Raw genomic sequence first — 14,154 nt, forward strand, 5'->3', positions numbered from 1 at the left:
ATCTGTTCTCCTCAGTTAAGAAATATAGTACTTTTCATCCCATAACCTCTTTCTTAGTAATAAATAAATAAGTAATATTTTCTCCTTATGAAATTGTCAGAAAAAAGTCCAAACAGAACTATACAAGATGAAAATTAATTAATAAATATAAAAACTCAATTTTCACCTTTTCATTTTTAGTTATAGGCAAAACCCCACTTAAAAAGCACAAATTGTCTACTATAAACAAACCAAAACTAAGACTTAACACAATGTATTCCATTCAACATCTCTGTTCCAAGCTATTTACAAATACAAAGTAATCCAAACCACCTAATATAAAAAAGACTAAAGCTTATCCAAACAATAGAGCTAGTTTCTCCTTTGAAAGAAAAAAAATCAGACAATTAAGTGCTAAGCATTAAGATACTAAACAATTAGAATAGAAAAAATATATGTAAATCAAAAGTTAAAACACCAAATAGGCAATATCCAATAGGTCAGGTTTCTCCAATTAAAAGATCAATAAATACAAAAGAATCACATAAAATAGCATGTTCCATTTTAAGCAGGATCAAAAGCCAATTTTATTTTCCTTCTTTTAAACAGATCAATGTGTAAGCCATTACAATTGATTCTTGTTACAATTTTCTTTCATATTTTAAACAGTCTCTTTGGTAAATCCAACAACAGTGTTCTCATTATTTTCTAGAGTTATTTTTTTTCTTTCCCTTCTTAATTTTAAGACTTCATACAGTTTTCTCTTTGCAGCTAATGGCAGATTCTTATCCAAGGTTTCATTTGTATTACTATCAAATGGAAATTGTTGTGTATCTTGTTCTGTGATATCTTCTTCTGAAGACATATTCTTACCAAAAAGACACTGCCTAATCTGCCACAATTTGTTCAAAGTCTTGACACGGTCCTTGGTCCAGTCTCTCAAGGATATTTCTAATCATTTATTTCCCACAAACATCCATGTAGAATTTCAAAGTCTTCAAATTCACATTTCAAAGTCTTCAAATTCAAAGCTCAATACTCCAATGCTTTCTGCCCTTGCTTTTTCGAAAACTTTCTGTGGGAAAACCCTTTTTGCACTCTCTTCATGAGGATAAAAGAACAACCCTAAGGAGAAATGCTTAGGCAATTTCACATTTGTCTCTTTTTTCTAGAGTGGATCAAAGGAACTGGCTCCTTTAAAAGTCTGCAAATTGTTGGCTCCAAGAAAAAGCACAGCCACCTTCAGTCAGCCGCATAACCTGAAATCCCCAATTATCCTATTCTTTGGAAGTATTGGCTATTATCATCCTGAAACCTGGCCCTCTAAATGAATTAAACTGCATAGTCTCCAGTGAAAACTACTAATGAGCCCAGCCTTTGTAAGTAACGTAAATTCATTTGTAACCCCTTAATGCTTACCTATTAGTTGATGACTCTAGGACAGGGGTCCCCAACCGCCGGTCCGCGGACCGGTACCGGTCCGCGGAACAAGTCTTACCGGGCAGCTGGTTGCTGGGCGCCGCCATCTTTTTTTGGTAAAAAAGTGCTTCGGTGAGCTTTTCCGGGTAGAAAGCTCACCGGAAGCACTTTTTAATCAAAAAGATGGCGGCGCCAGTTGATCGTACCGGGCCATGCGCCCAGCTGATGCCGGTACCGGGCCGCGGCATCAAAAAGTTTGGGGATCACTGCTCTAGGAGATCTTGGGTACTGAACAGATGCTGCATAAAGTTTAACAGAATGTACTAAAGTACAACATAAGATAATAAGTCCAGTAATTTATACTATTAAAAATGATGGTGTAATAGGACCTTCTGAATGTCCTCAGGTAAATCTTCCCAAGTTTAATTTCTTAAATGTTCTCTTTTGCTAGACTCAACTCTAAATTAATGTTCAGAGTAGGCCTCTTCGGACTGCTGTTACTTGAAGTGAACCTATATTGTGAAACAGAAATTATTTTTTTGAAGAAAGATACATTTGTGAAAGGTTTTTGCTTAGCTTACTTGTTATTTTTTTTTATGTTTTTACTTGTTATGTTTTTTTGTTACTTGTTATGTTTTTGTTATGTTTTTTGTTATGTTTTGTTATGTTTTTTTTGTTATGTTGTTATGTTTAATTGCCACTGCAACTACATAGCCAAAAGGCATTAAGAGTTGTTAACCTAATCCTACGTAGCTTTTTCTCTGGTAATATCACACTACTAACCAGAGCATACAAAACATTTGCTAGACCAATACTCGAATACAGTTCATCAGTCTGGAATCCACATTACGTATCTGATATTAGCACAATTAAGAAAGTCCAGAAATATTTCACAAGAAGAGTTCTCCACTCCTCTACTCGATTTGTAGAATACCTTATGCCACCAGACTTGAAATTCTAGAACTAGAAAACCTTGAATTCGCCGTCTTCGGTCTGACTTAAGCATGGTATATAAAATCATACATTGCAATGTCCTACCTGTCAGTGAATACTTCAGCTTCAACCATAACAACACAAGAGCACACAATAGATACAAACTCAAAGTAAACCGCACCAAACTTGATTGCAGGAAATACGACTTCAGCAATAGAGTGGTCAATGTCTGGAATACTCTACCTGACTCTGTAGTTTCTTCCCCAAACCCCAAAACTTTAACCTTAGACTGTCTACTATTGACCTCACCCCTTTCCTAAGAGGGTCTGTAGGGGGCGTGCATAAAGCGCACCAACGTGCCTACCGTCCCTGTCCTATTGTTTCTCTTATTCTTTTATTTTTCATATATGTACCCATTTCATGTATTCACAACTATGTATACTCTTATACTTATTATCTTGTAAACAATTGGCAAATCAAATAAATAAATAAATAAAATAAATGTTGAAGGTAGCCATATCCAGGGGTGGGTTTCTACCGGTTCTGTCCACCTCTGTAGAACCTGTAGCTCTGAAGAGCAGCAGACATAGAACCGGTTCTATGTCTGCTGATGTTTTCGCCCACCTGAGCTCTTACCTGATCTTTATTTCCTGAGTTTTCAACTTCAGCTGCAGAACAAGGCACAGCTGCAGAACGAGGCACAGCTGCAGAACGAGGCACAGCTGCAGAACGAGGCACAGCTGCAATTAAAAAACAACAACAAAAGAGAGCTGTTTCAAGGCTGCTTCCCGGAAGGCAGCATGCTAATGATGTGCTAATGACACTTTATGATTTACAGGCGTGGCTCATAGGGGGCAGGGAGCTCGTCAAATCCTGAACAGGTAGTTAACCCTTTCGTATCCCACCCTGGCCATATCCTAGAATCTCAGGATATCTCTAGTAGTTTAGAAGGTTTAACTTTAGTTTGGCAAGATTCTGTTCATTAGGTATAAGTAAATAAAGAACTGAACTCATTGGAATTTTGTGATGCTGTCTCTTGGCTTGGGCCTGACAAATTAAATCCTATTGATGACAATAGGTTTATTGAAATTCAATTTATTCTGGTTAAATTGATTTAATGGTTTGCCCCACAATTTGGCATAGGATATTTCCACTCCCCCTTCCTTTTTTTAATAGTTGCAGAATGAAGAAAATTAGCATCATCTGGAGAATGAGCTATATTTTAAAAGATCACCTAAATTGGGATTTATATTGTGTTTACATTTTTTTCATTTTCTATCCTGAATTCTTTTTCACTAGATGTCAGCCCCGGATCCATTGTGAGACAGATTCCATAGCAGGAAATGGGCAAATTGTGGGAACGGGAGAGTAGCGAAGGGAGTACAGCCACAACAACATTCTTTTGCCAGTGGTCAAGGACAAGTTTCTGGGACCTGGAGGGGAGTGACTGGAATTTGGCAGGAGTTGAGAAAGGAGATCGATTAGCCAATGTGAACTGAAAGTCAATAAATGGGGCAGGATGTGAGTTTTAGTGTGTAGGGGAGGAAACACACAATTCAGATTCAGGTTTTTCCCAGATGTGCCAACATGACTACTCTAATCAATAACTTACTTTGATGGGCTTTGTCTCAGAGTTCTGGATTGTTTGGAGAGTTTACTTGGAACGTTGATATTAACCCGAATCTACATCTAAAGAAAATCCAAGCAGCTTCTCGCAAAGCAGTGCCGCTGTCCGGGATCCTGAGCCCCGAATTCACCTCAATCTAATGGAGGCGTAAAGACTCAGGGAAGATGGAGCAGGGAACTGTGACCCCAGAGGGAGGTACCAGATCTGCTTCAGAGGATGTTTGTGGAGCCTCTGCTATTCATCAGCTACGGTGGTAGCCGAAGCAGAGGCGACAGAGACTGAGCTTGGGAGGGGCACCCGATACAAGGTGCTGGTCTATGGCAGTCTTAATTGACTGAACCAGCTGTGCAGCTAGAGTTGGAGCCAGCAGTGATCACCACAGGGCCTCCAGGGATGTCGAGACAACCCGAGCAAGTAGGAGCCTTCAAGTGGAGACTATTGAGGCTCCTGGAGCTTAGTGAGTCCAGGGAATAGAGGCTCCAACTGAGCCAGTCGCTTGCAGGGCTACCGAAGTTTGATCGGCTGAGTGTGGGATCCACCGTTCAGACATCCCCATATCCAATCCAGCCTGGTTGGACTCTAGACCAGACTACATTCCACTTTCTGGGCTCAGGGGGCATGGCAGTCCAAAGCAGGGCTTTGGCTTTGTTCCACACTTGACGCGGGAATCGTTGGTTTCGTTGGTTTCGTTCTGACCGGAGTCGGTTGACCTCTTCCTCATCACTTTCTGATGGGGATTCTAGGTCCTCATGGTGCGTCGTTGTTGCGTGCCTCTCTGGACGAGGCGAGGTATCATTTGCGAGTTGACGGAGCGGTGCGTTGGTGCGGCGCATTCGAGCGGCCGACTTCCTGGTTGCCTCTGCTGCAGTAGTGTCTGTGATGGCATCTGCAAGATCAATGTCCCCTTTGGCCATGATCTTGCTCTGCGTCGTGTGGTCATCTAATCCCAGAACTATGCGGTCTCGTAATGCTTCCTCGAGGTTTGAAAACCCACAGAGGCCACCCAAGTTCCGGAGGTCAGCGATGAAGTCTGCAAGGCTTTCGCTTTCCGTTGGTCCCTCTGGTAAAACTCATGTCTCACGGACAAGCGTTGGCACTGCGGGTGCATAGTGGGCCTGTAGAAGGGGCGCGAGGGTGTCCCAATCCATCGTTTTCACCTCAGCCGGTTTTGCAAGTGCTTTCGCCATCTTAAAGACGGCAGGCCCGCAATGGGTCAGGAACACTGCTCGCTTTTTGCCGGTCGTAGCGTCCCTTAAGTTGTTGGTCTCCAGGAACATCTGGAACCTGTCCATATACGAGTCCCAGTCTTCGTTTGCCGGGTCAAATGGAGCGGGTGGTATGGCACCGCTGGACATATTGCCGTTGTAGGTGCTCCTTCAGCCACGTGCTCTGTTTGTTGCTCTGTAAGTGTTCAGTCAGCTCTGATGTCTCCGCATCCCACCTTCGTCGCCAGTGTTATGTTCTGGGCATGGGCGCAAGGAACAGAGGCGAGGCAGTGAACGGTGAACTTCAACTCTTTATTAACGATCAGGAACAGAGCAAAAACCCTGGGCAGCAGCAGCTCTTTTATAGGGCTGGCTGCTGTCCCATTAACCAATGACTTACGTTAAAACGTTTAAATTGTACACAATGAGAGGCGTTCCGCTAATAGCCAATCAGGTTGCTCCGTACGGACCAATCCCAGCTCGCTATCCACGGACCAATCAAAATTGCAGGATTATGAGCCTGCTTTTCTATCAAGGTTGTCAAGCTTTATTAAAATACGTTTATGTTAGTTCATAACAGTCCTGGACTTTAGTTTCCTGATCTGGTCTACCTCATCTGGCTAACTCCTACCTTGCTTCTAGAAAATGTAAATAAAAAGGCAGCTTCCTTATCACATTTATGTCCATCTGAAAAGAAAATGAACTGGAGGCAAAGGTGGTCAATCAGTGGATAGCTGCATGCGTAGATCATGGTGGGTTTTATTCTCTTATTAAAAAATAAGTAGTGCCCCATATTATCTGTAAAACAAAAATGGACAGAAAGAAACCTTGCAATTCCAAGCATGTTCCTCCTTTTCCAACATGAACTTTACCTTTACCCAAGTTATCACTGAAAGTCTTTTTCTAGACTTCCCCCACCCAATCCTTTTTTAATACACCCCTACAAATTCACATTGTAGAATTCACAAACTGTACATATTTCAATTCAGTACAATTCTGTACTTTATCGCAACATAAATTCCAAATAACTACTTCTAAACAAAAAAAGTTTTATGTTGTTTTTCTTGTTTTTAATTCTGGTTACTTTTAAAAAAATTGTTTTCATTCTGTTTTCATTGTAAGACACACCCAGAGTCAGGTCCTAGTAGTTTATTTTTTATTTATTTATTTGATTTGTCAATTGCTTACAAGATAATAGGTATAAGTATAAACATGAGTAAGAATACAGGAAATAGGTACGAATAAATGGGGACAATAGGACAGGGACGGTAGGCACAATACACACCCCTTACCCCTTATGCACACCCCTTACAGACCTCTTAGGAATGGGGTGAGGTCAATAGTGGATAGTTTGAGGTTAAAGGAGTGGGGGTTAGAGGATGTAACAACAGAGTTAGGTAGTGCATTCCAGGCATTGACCACTCTGTTGCTGAAGTCATACTTTCTGCAATCAAGTCTGGAGTGGTTTACTTTGAGTTTGTATCTGTTGTGTGCTCTTGTACTGTTGCGGTTGAAGCTGAAGTAGTCATTGACTGGTAGGATATTGTAGCAGATAATTTTGTGTGCTACGCTTAAATCCAATAGTAGGTAATGCAATCACTAAGTGGGAAATCACATTCTTGTGATTATCCATTCTGGTTGAAAAGAGGCACACCTTAGCTTTGAACTAGTTTCCTACCCTTTGCAATCTTCGGAGTGCTTCCTTACACGTCAAAAGCAATGTGGTCATGTTGTCAGCTCAGGGTTGTGAATTGTGGGTGTACTATGCCAGCACTTCACATTACTCTCTTGAAATCCCATCTGCCCCACCCTTTGGAATATTCAAATGCATTTAAGGTAATGGAGTATCATGGCCACAGCTCCCGGCTGTTGGTATGACTGCATTGCTTTTGATGCATACAAGAGCTTATTAAATCTTATTAAATAAAACCCTACAAATTAGAGCTATAAGGTAGAATAGTCAAAATTAAGTAACACATTCAAGATAAGAACTCTACTTGCACGATTTTACAACTCCACTTGCATGCTTTTGCTGTCAACCATGTATTAATTTTATAAGCTGTGAAAACAAACTGCAATGGGCCAAGAGTTACTGGGGCTCCTTCTCTGTTTACTAAAAGTTACATATAAAATTCTTTACTTCTTCCCAGAAATGGATGTAGAACAGGCATTAGGAGCAATTTGTAGATTTCTCAATGGAAATTACACTAAAGCAGAATAAATGTTTCTGGGTCAATATTACCATATTTACAAGGCAAAGCGGTAGAAGGAATTTTATGAAATTTTCCCTCAGTTCTGCTGTTGATATGGTATTGAACCATAGCAATGTATTTGATTCATTGTGAATAGAAAGGTATTCTAGGTACAAAGCTGCTTTAAAGCATGCATTGCTGAGGAACATATGTATTCTAGGTTAAGACCTGGCAATATTTTGACTATAACTCTATATCAAAGTTCCCTTGTTTTAGAATCAGCATTGTACACTGGCATTACAACCAACATTAGCCATCATTTCAATGTAGCTTATAAGTCCTGCCTCACTAATTTTGCTTCTTGGATCTTAGGAATTTTGACTGTCCCTTTCCTAGTTCTAGTAATTAATTCCAGGGTTTAACTAGGCTCGATATAACTGGAATTACTATATACCAGGCACCTCTGGAGAAGAAGGAAGAAAGAAAGAATTGCTGCTGAATCAAAGTGGGGAGCATTGCAAGATTTTATCAATGTAGTTATGTAATAGAATTTGCTCATCTGGTTGTGATTCCTATCTGGTTTATCCAGAGTTGGTATTCAGCAGGTTCTGACCAGTTCTGGAGAACTGGTAGCGGAAATTTTGAGTAGTTTGGAGAACCGGCAAATACCACCTCTGACTGGAGATTTTACAGTATCCTTCCCCTGCCACACCCACCAAGTCACGCCCACAGAACCAGTAGTAAAAAAAAAAAAAATTTGAATCCCACCACTGGGGTTACCTCATGAGGCTAATATCAATCTTGCAGGCCTGAAAGAACAATCCTTCTCTTCCTTCCTCCACCCACATCTCCTTTACATAGTTACCATTAATAATCAGTATGCTTATTAACAATAAGCCAGACATATAGAGTTTGAGGTGCCAAAATCCTGCAATATTAGAGGAAGATAGCATAGAACAGGGGTGTCAAACTCAATTTCATTGAGGGCGCATCAAGGTTGTGTTTGACCTCGGGGTGGGGGAGCAGGGGAGCATGGCCAGATCAATGTCACTTGTGTCAGGGACACCTGTGGTGGCCCGAGCACTCTGCCAGTGAAAATGGGCTCCCAAGGTCCATTTTCAACTGCAACACTTCCCGAAACCCTCTGCCAGTGAAAACATTTTCATGGCAGAAGCACTGTGGGCTGGGCTTCTCGCTGTTCCTACGTTGGCCCCTTGGGCCAGATCCAGTGGTGGTATTCAGCCGGTTCTCAACGGATTGGGCGAACCGGTAGCAAGAATTTGGCGTGGGTCGCTAAACCAGTAGTAAGTTCTCGCTGGCCACGCGCCCACCTGGTCACCCTCCCACCCGATGCTCACTCACCCCGCCCACCTGCCTGACATTCGCCTAAGGTATTTATTTCTTTTTTTTCCCTCCTGATAATCAGCTGTAGATAAGATCAGCTGTGCCGGGATTCCCCTTGATGAGGCCCAGGAAGGCAAAAAATGGAGGGAGGAGCTCAGCCCCCCCACTCCATTTTTGCCTTCCAGAGCCCCAGAGGAGACTTAGGGGAGCAAAAACGCCCCCCAGAGGCTTCTCTCAGGCTAGGAAGCTCCCAAAACGGAGTTTGGAGGGGTGTTGCATGCCCCTCTTATGCTCTGTTCCTTTTCTTCCTGAGCCCCAGAGGAGCAATAAAAATATATTTAATAAGTCAAAACACACAAAATTATCCCCTGACAACCAAGAACCCAACTCAGAGAGTACCAAGGACCCTTCATATAATTATGTGGCTTCATTTTCAGATTTAGTGAGTTAACAGTTCTGGAAAAACTAATCCTGATGGAACATGCGAAATTAATTACACCTTAAGACTGCTTCTTCTTAATGATGGCTAGCTATGATTTTTATCTACATTTTAACATTGGTTAAGGTGAAATTATAAATCATAGCCAGTCAACTTTGACTGAGCTTTGGCTCATATGCCCTACCTGGCAAAGAAATCTCTGACTTTTGAAAGATATATCTTCATAACTGCAGAGTTAACCTGCTGGGATGCCCCTATCTAAAATAGCCTTTGGGTACACCTGGAAGCTGCGGTTGTACACAGTTCTGCAGGAAGAGGCAGCTGCACCAATGTAGAATTATTCTTATACCAAAGTTGCCAATATGCCAAAGGGCCAGTCCAAAGATACTTTGGTTACTGCTTGCTAGAATTTCATCTGAAGAAGAGGAGTAGGAGGAAGAGGAGGAGCAGCAGGAGGCGGAGGAGGAGGAGAAGAAGGAGGAACAAGAAGAAGAAGAAGAAGAAGAAGAAGAAGAAGAAGAAGAAGAAGAAGAAGAAGAAGAAGAAGAAGAAGAAGAAGAAGAAGAAGAAGAAGAAGAAGAAGAAGAAGAAGAAGAGAAGAGGAGGAGTAGGAGGAAGAGGAGGAGGCAGGAGGAGGAGGAGGAGGAGAAGAAGGAGGAACAAGAAGAAGAAGAAGAAGAAGAAGAAGAAGAAGAAGAAGAAGAAGAAGAAGAAGAAGAAGAAGAAGAAGAAGAAGAAGAAGAAGAAAAAGAAGAAGAAGAAGAATTTGTTTGAATATGAAACAACTTACAATTGTCATGAATCCTTCGGGATTCAAATGTCTTCTTTTGAAAGATTCTTCTGAATTTGTAGACTGCTGGATTAAGCATGCCATTGCCAGAAACAGCCACATCCCACCTATCTGGAAAATCATTATGCTTTAAAATTATAATTTAAATGTCTAAACATTTTCAGGATTTTTTCAGGTAGGCATTAGGATTTTTCCGCAAAGCCTTGGCCATATTATTTTCACAGCTAAAACAATTTGTTCACTTGTATTATCTGGCATTTCCTAGGCACGCCTTGCAGATTAACTGGTCTACAATACTCAGTAAATTAAAACTGATTTTGCAAAAATCTTATTTAAAGTACAAACATAATTTAACTATAATTAAGAAAATATTATTAAAATAAATAGAAAATAATCCAAGGAGAAGACCTTGATTTAAATCAGTTTAAATTTTTCAATACCTCAGAATGTGGAAAACATAATACCCCAGTTCATCCATTTTCCATTAAATTAGAAAAGAGTGAAGAAGTGTTTTGGCGACCATTCTCCCTCCCCCTCTCCCTCTTGCAATTTTTTATGAAGAGTTAAAAAAATAACAGTTCAGATAGTACAAAAACAGAAAACAGGAAGAAGGAGAAAGAAAAAAAGACTCCCCACTTTAAGCAAGTGACTTCCCACCTTCATCCCAGATTACAAACAATTTCATAATCTGTTCTCCTCAGTTAGGAAATATAGTTCTTTTCATCCCATAACCTCATTCTTAGTAATAAATAAATAAGTAATATTTTCTCCTTATTAAATTGTCAGAAAAAAGTCCAAACAGAACTATACAAGATGAAAATTAATTAATAAATATAAAAACTCAATTTTCACCTTTTCATTTTTAGTTATAGGCAAAACCCCACTTAAAAAGCACAAATTGTCTACTATAAACAAACCAAAACTAAGACTTAACACAATGTATTCCATTCAACATCTCTGTTCCAAGCTATTTACAAATACAAAGTAATCCAAACCACCTAATATAAAAAAGACTAAAGCTTATCCAAACAATAGAGCTAGTTTCTCCTTTGAAAGAAAAAAATCAGACAATTAAGTGCTAAGCATTAAGATACTAAACAATTAGAATAGAAAAAATATATGTAAATCAAAAAGTTAAAACACCAAATAGGCAATATCCAATAGGTCAGGTTTCTCCAATTAAAAGATCAATAAATACAAAAAGAATCACATAAAATAGCATGTTCCATTTTAAGCAGGATCAAAAGCCAATTTTATTTTCCTTCTTTTAAACAGATCAATGTGTAAGCCATTACAATTGATTCTTGTTACAATTTTCTTTCATATTTTAAACAGTCTCTTTGGTAAATCCAACAACAGTGTTCTCATTATTTTCTAGAGTTATTTTTTTCTTTCTTTCTTAATTTTAAGACTTCATACAGTTTTCTCTTTGCAGCTAATGGCAGATTCTTATCCAAGGTTTCATTTGTATTACTATCAAATGGAAATTGTTGTGTATCTTGTTCTGTGATATCTTCTTCTGAAGACATATTCTTACCAAAAAGACACTGCCTAATCTGCCAGAATTGGTTCAAAGTCTTGACACCGTCCTTGGTCCAGTCCCTCAAGGATATTTCTAATCATTTATTTCCCACAAACATCCATGTAGAATTTCAAAGTCTTTAAATTCACATTTCAAAGTCTTCAAATTCAAAGCTCAATACTCCAATGCTTTCTGCCCTTGCTTTTTTGAAAACTTTCTGTGGGAAAACCCTTTTTGCACTCTCTTCATGAGGATAAAAGAACAACCCTAAGGAGAAATGCTTAGGCAATTTCACATTTGTCTCTTTTTTCTAGAGTGGATCAAAGGAACTGGCTAACTTTAAAAGTCTGCAAATTGTTGGCTCCAAGAAAAAGCACAGCCACCTTCAGTCAGCCGCATAACCTGAAATCCCCAATTATCCTATTCTTTGGAAGTATTGGCTATTATCATCCTGAAACCTGGCCCTCTAAATCAGGGGTGGGCAAACTTTTTGGCTTGGGGGCCGCATTGACTTTTAAAATTTGACAGACGGGCCGGGTCAGCACAAGATTTTTTGGGAATTGCCCCACCCCACCCTTCCCCCCTCTTCTCCTCCTTCCCTCCCCTTGGAGGCCCCTGAGTCAGGAGTTGCTAGCCGCGCGCGGCTCCGGTCCCGCGTTGCCTGGGGAAGGGAAAGGCAAAAGGAAGAGCCGCGGCGGTGCTTTGCAACGGGAGCAGCGGCACCGGAGGCTCAGGCTCAGCGGCTCCTGGTTTTGCCTTTTCCTTCCCAAGGCAACGCGGGACTGAGCCACGCGGAGCTGCGCCGGCGGTAGCAACTCCTGACAGCCCCAGCCGGACACCTGAGCGGAGCCCGGGCGGAACTGCCTGTTGCTGCTGCCGGAGCACCGCCGGGTCGCTCCTCCAAGCAGCCCGCCCGCCGGGCTTCCCTCCGCCGCATGGCTCGGGCCAGGCCCGAGCGCCCGCGAGTTAAAAGGAAGCCGGAAGTTGCTGGGAAGTTGCTCGGGTGCTGGGAGCAGGCTTTAAAGTGCCGCCCGAGCAAAGTTTAAGCAGCCCGCCCGCCGGGCGGAACCCTTCCCGCTCCTCAGCGGGAAGACGCTCCAGCCTGCAAACTTGGAAGTTTTGGAAGACGCTCCAGCCTGCAAACCAGCCTGGAAGCCCCGGAAAAAAAAAGGGGATCGGCGGGACTCACCTTCGGAGAGGTCGCACTCAAGGTGATTTCGAACTCCCAGCCGAGGCCTTTGCAAAGTTCTTTTCTTTCCTACCCCGAGAGCGCTCCGCACTGTTTTGCAGCTTTGGGGGCCACGCGGCACAGGGCAATACGCCACGCCCAGTGATTTGTTTTCAGGGGCAGGCCGGATTGAACAGACCAACGGGCCGGATGTGGCCCGCGGGCCGTAGTTTGCCCACCCCTGCTCTAAATGAATTAAACTGCATAGACTCCAGTGAAAACTACTAATGAGCCCAGCCTTTGTAATTAACTTAAATTCATTTGTAACCCCTTAATGCTTACCTATTAGTTGATGACTCTAGGACAGGGGTCCCCAACCGCCGGTCCGCGGACCGGTACTGGTCCGCGGAACAAGTCTTACCGGGCAGCTGGTTGCTGGCGCCGCCATCTTTTTGGTAAAAGTGCTTCGGTGAGCTTTTCCGGGTAGAAAGCTCACCGGAAGCACTTTTCATCAAAAAGATGGCGGCGCCCAGCTGATGCCTGCACCGGGCCGCGGCTCAAAAGTTTGGGGATCACTGCTCTAGGAGATCTTGGGTACTGAACAGATGCTGCATAAAGTTTAACAGAATGTACTAAAGTACAACATAAGATAATAAGTCCAGTAATTTATACTATTAAAAATGATGGTGTAATAGGACCTTCTGAATGTCCTCAGGTAAATCTTCCCAAGTTTAATTTCTTAAATGTTCTCTTTTGCTAGACTCAACTCTAAATTAATGTTCAGAGTAGGCCTCTTCGGACTGCTGTTACTTGAAGTGAACCTATATTGTGAAACAGGAATTATTTTTTTGAAGAAAGATACATTTGTGAAAGGATTTTTGCTTGGCTTACTTGTTATGTTGAAGGTAGCCATATCCAGGGGTGGGTTTCTACCGGTTCTGTCCACCTCTGTAGAACCTGTAGCTCTGAAGAGCAGCAGACATAGAACCGGTTCTATGTCTGCTGATGTTTTTGCCCACCTGCCCACCGAGGCTCTTACCTGATCTTTATTTCCTGAGTTTTCAACTTCAGCTGCTGAATGAGGCACAGCTGCAGAACGAGGCACAGCTGCAGTTAAAAAAACAAGAAAAGAGGGCTGTTTCAAGGCTGCTTCTTGGCAGGCAGCATGCTAATGATGTGCTAATGACACTTTATGATGATTTACAGGCGTGGCTCATAGGGGGCAGGGAAGCTCGTAAATCCCGAACAGGTAGTTAACCTTTTCGTATCCCACCCCTGGCCATATCCTAGAATCTCAGGATATCTCTAGTAGGTTAGAAGGTTTAACTTTAGTTTGGCAAGATTCTGTTCATTAGGTATAAGCAAATAAAGAACTGAACTCATTGGAATTTTGTGATGCTGTCTCTTGGCTTGGGCCTGACAAATTAAATCCTATTGATGACAATAGGTTTATTGAAATTCAATTTATTCTGGTTAAATTGATTTAATGGTTTGCCCCACAATTTGGCATAGGATATTTCCACTCCCCCTTCCTTT

Source organism: Notechis scutatus, chromosome 4 (assembly GCF_049901735.1).
Source record: "Notechis scutatus isolate UNSWTSFEM ecotype Mainland chromosome 4, rNotScu1.2, whole genome shotgun sequence".
NCBI lineage: Eukaryota > Metazoa > Chordata > Lepidosauria > Squamata > Elapidae > Notechis > Notechis scutatus.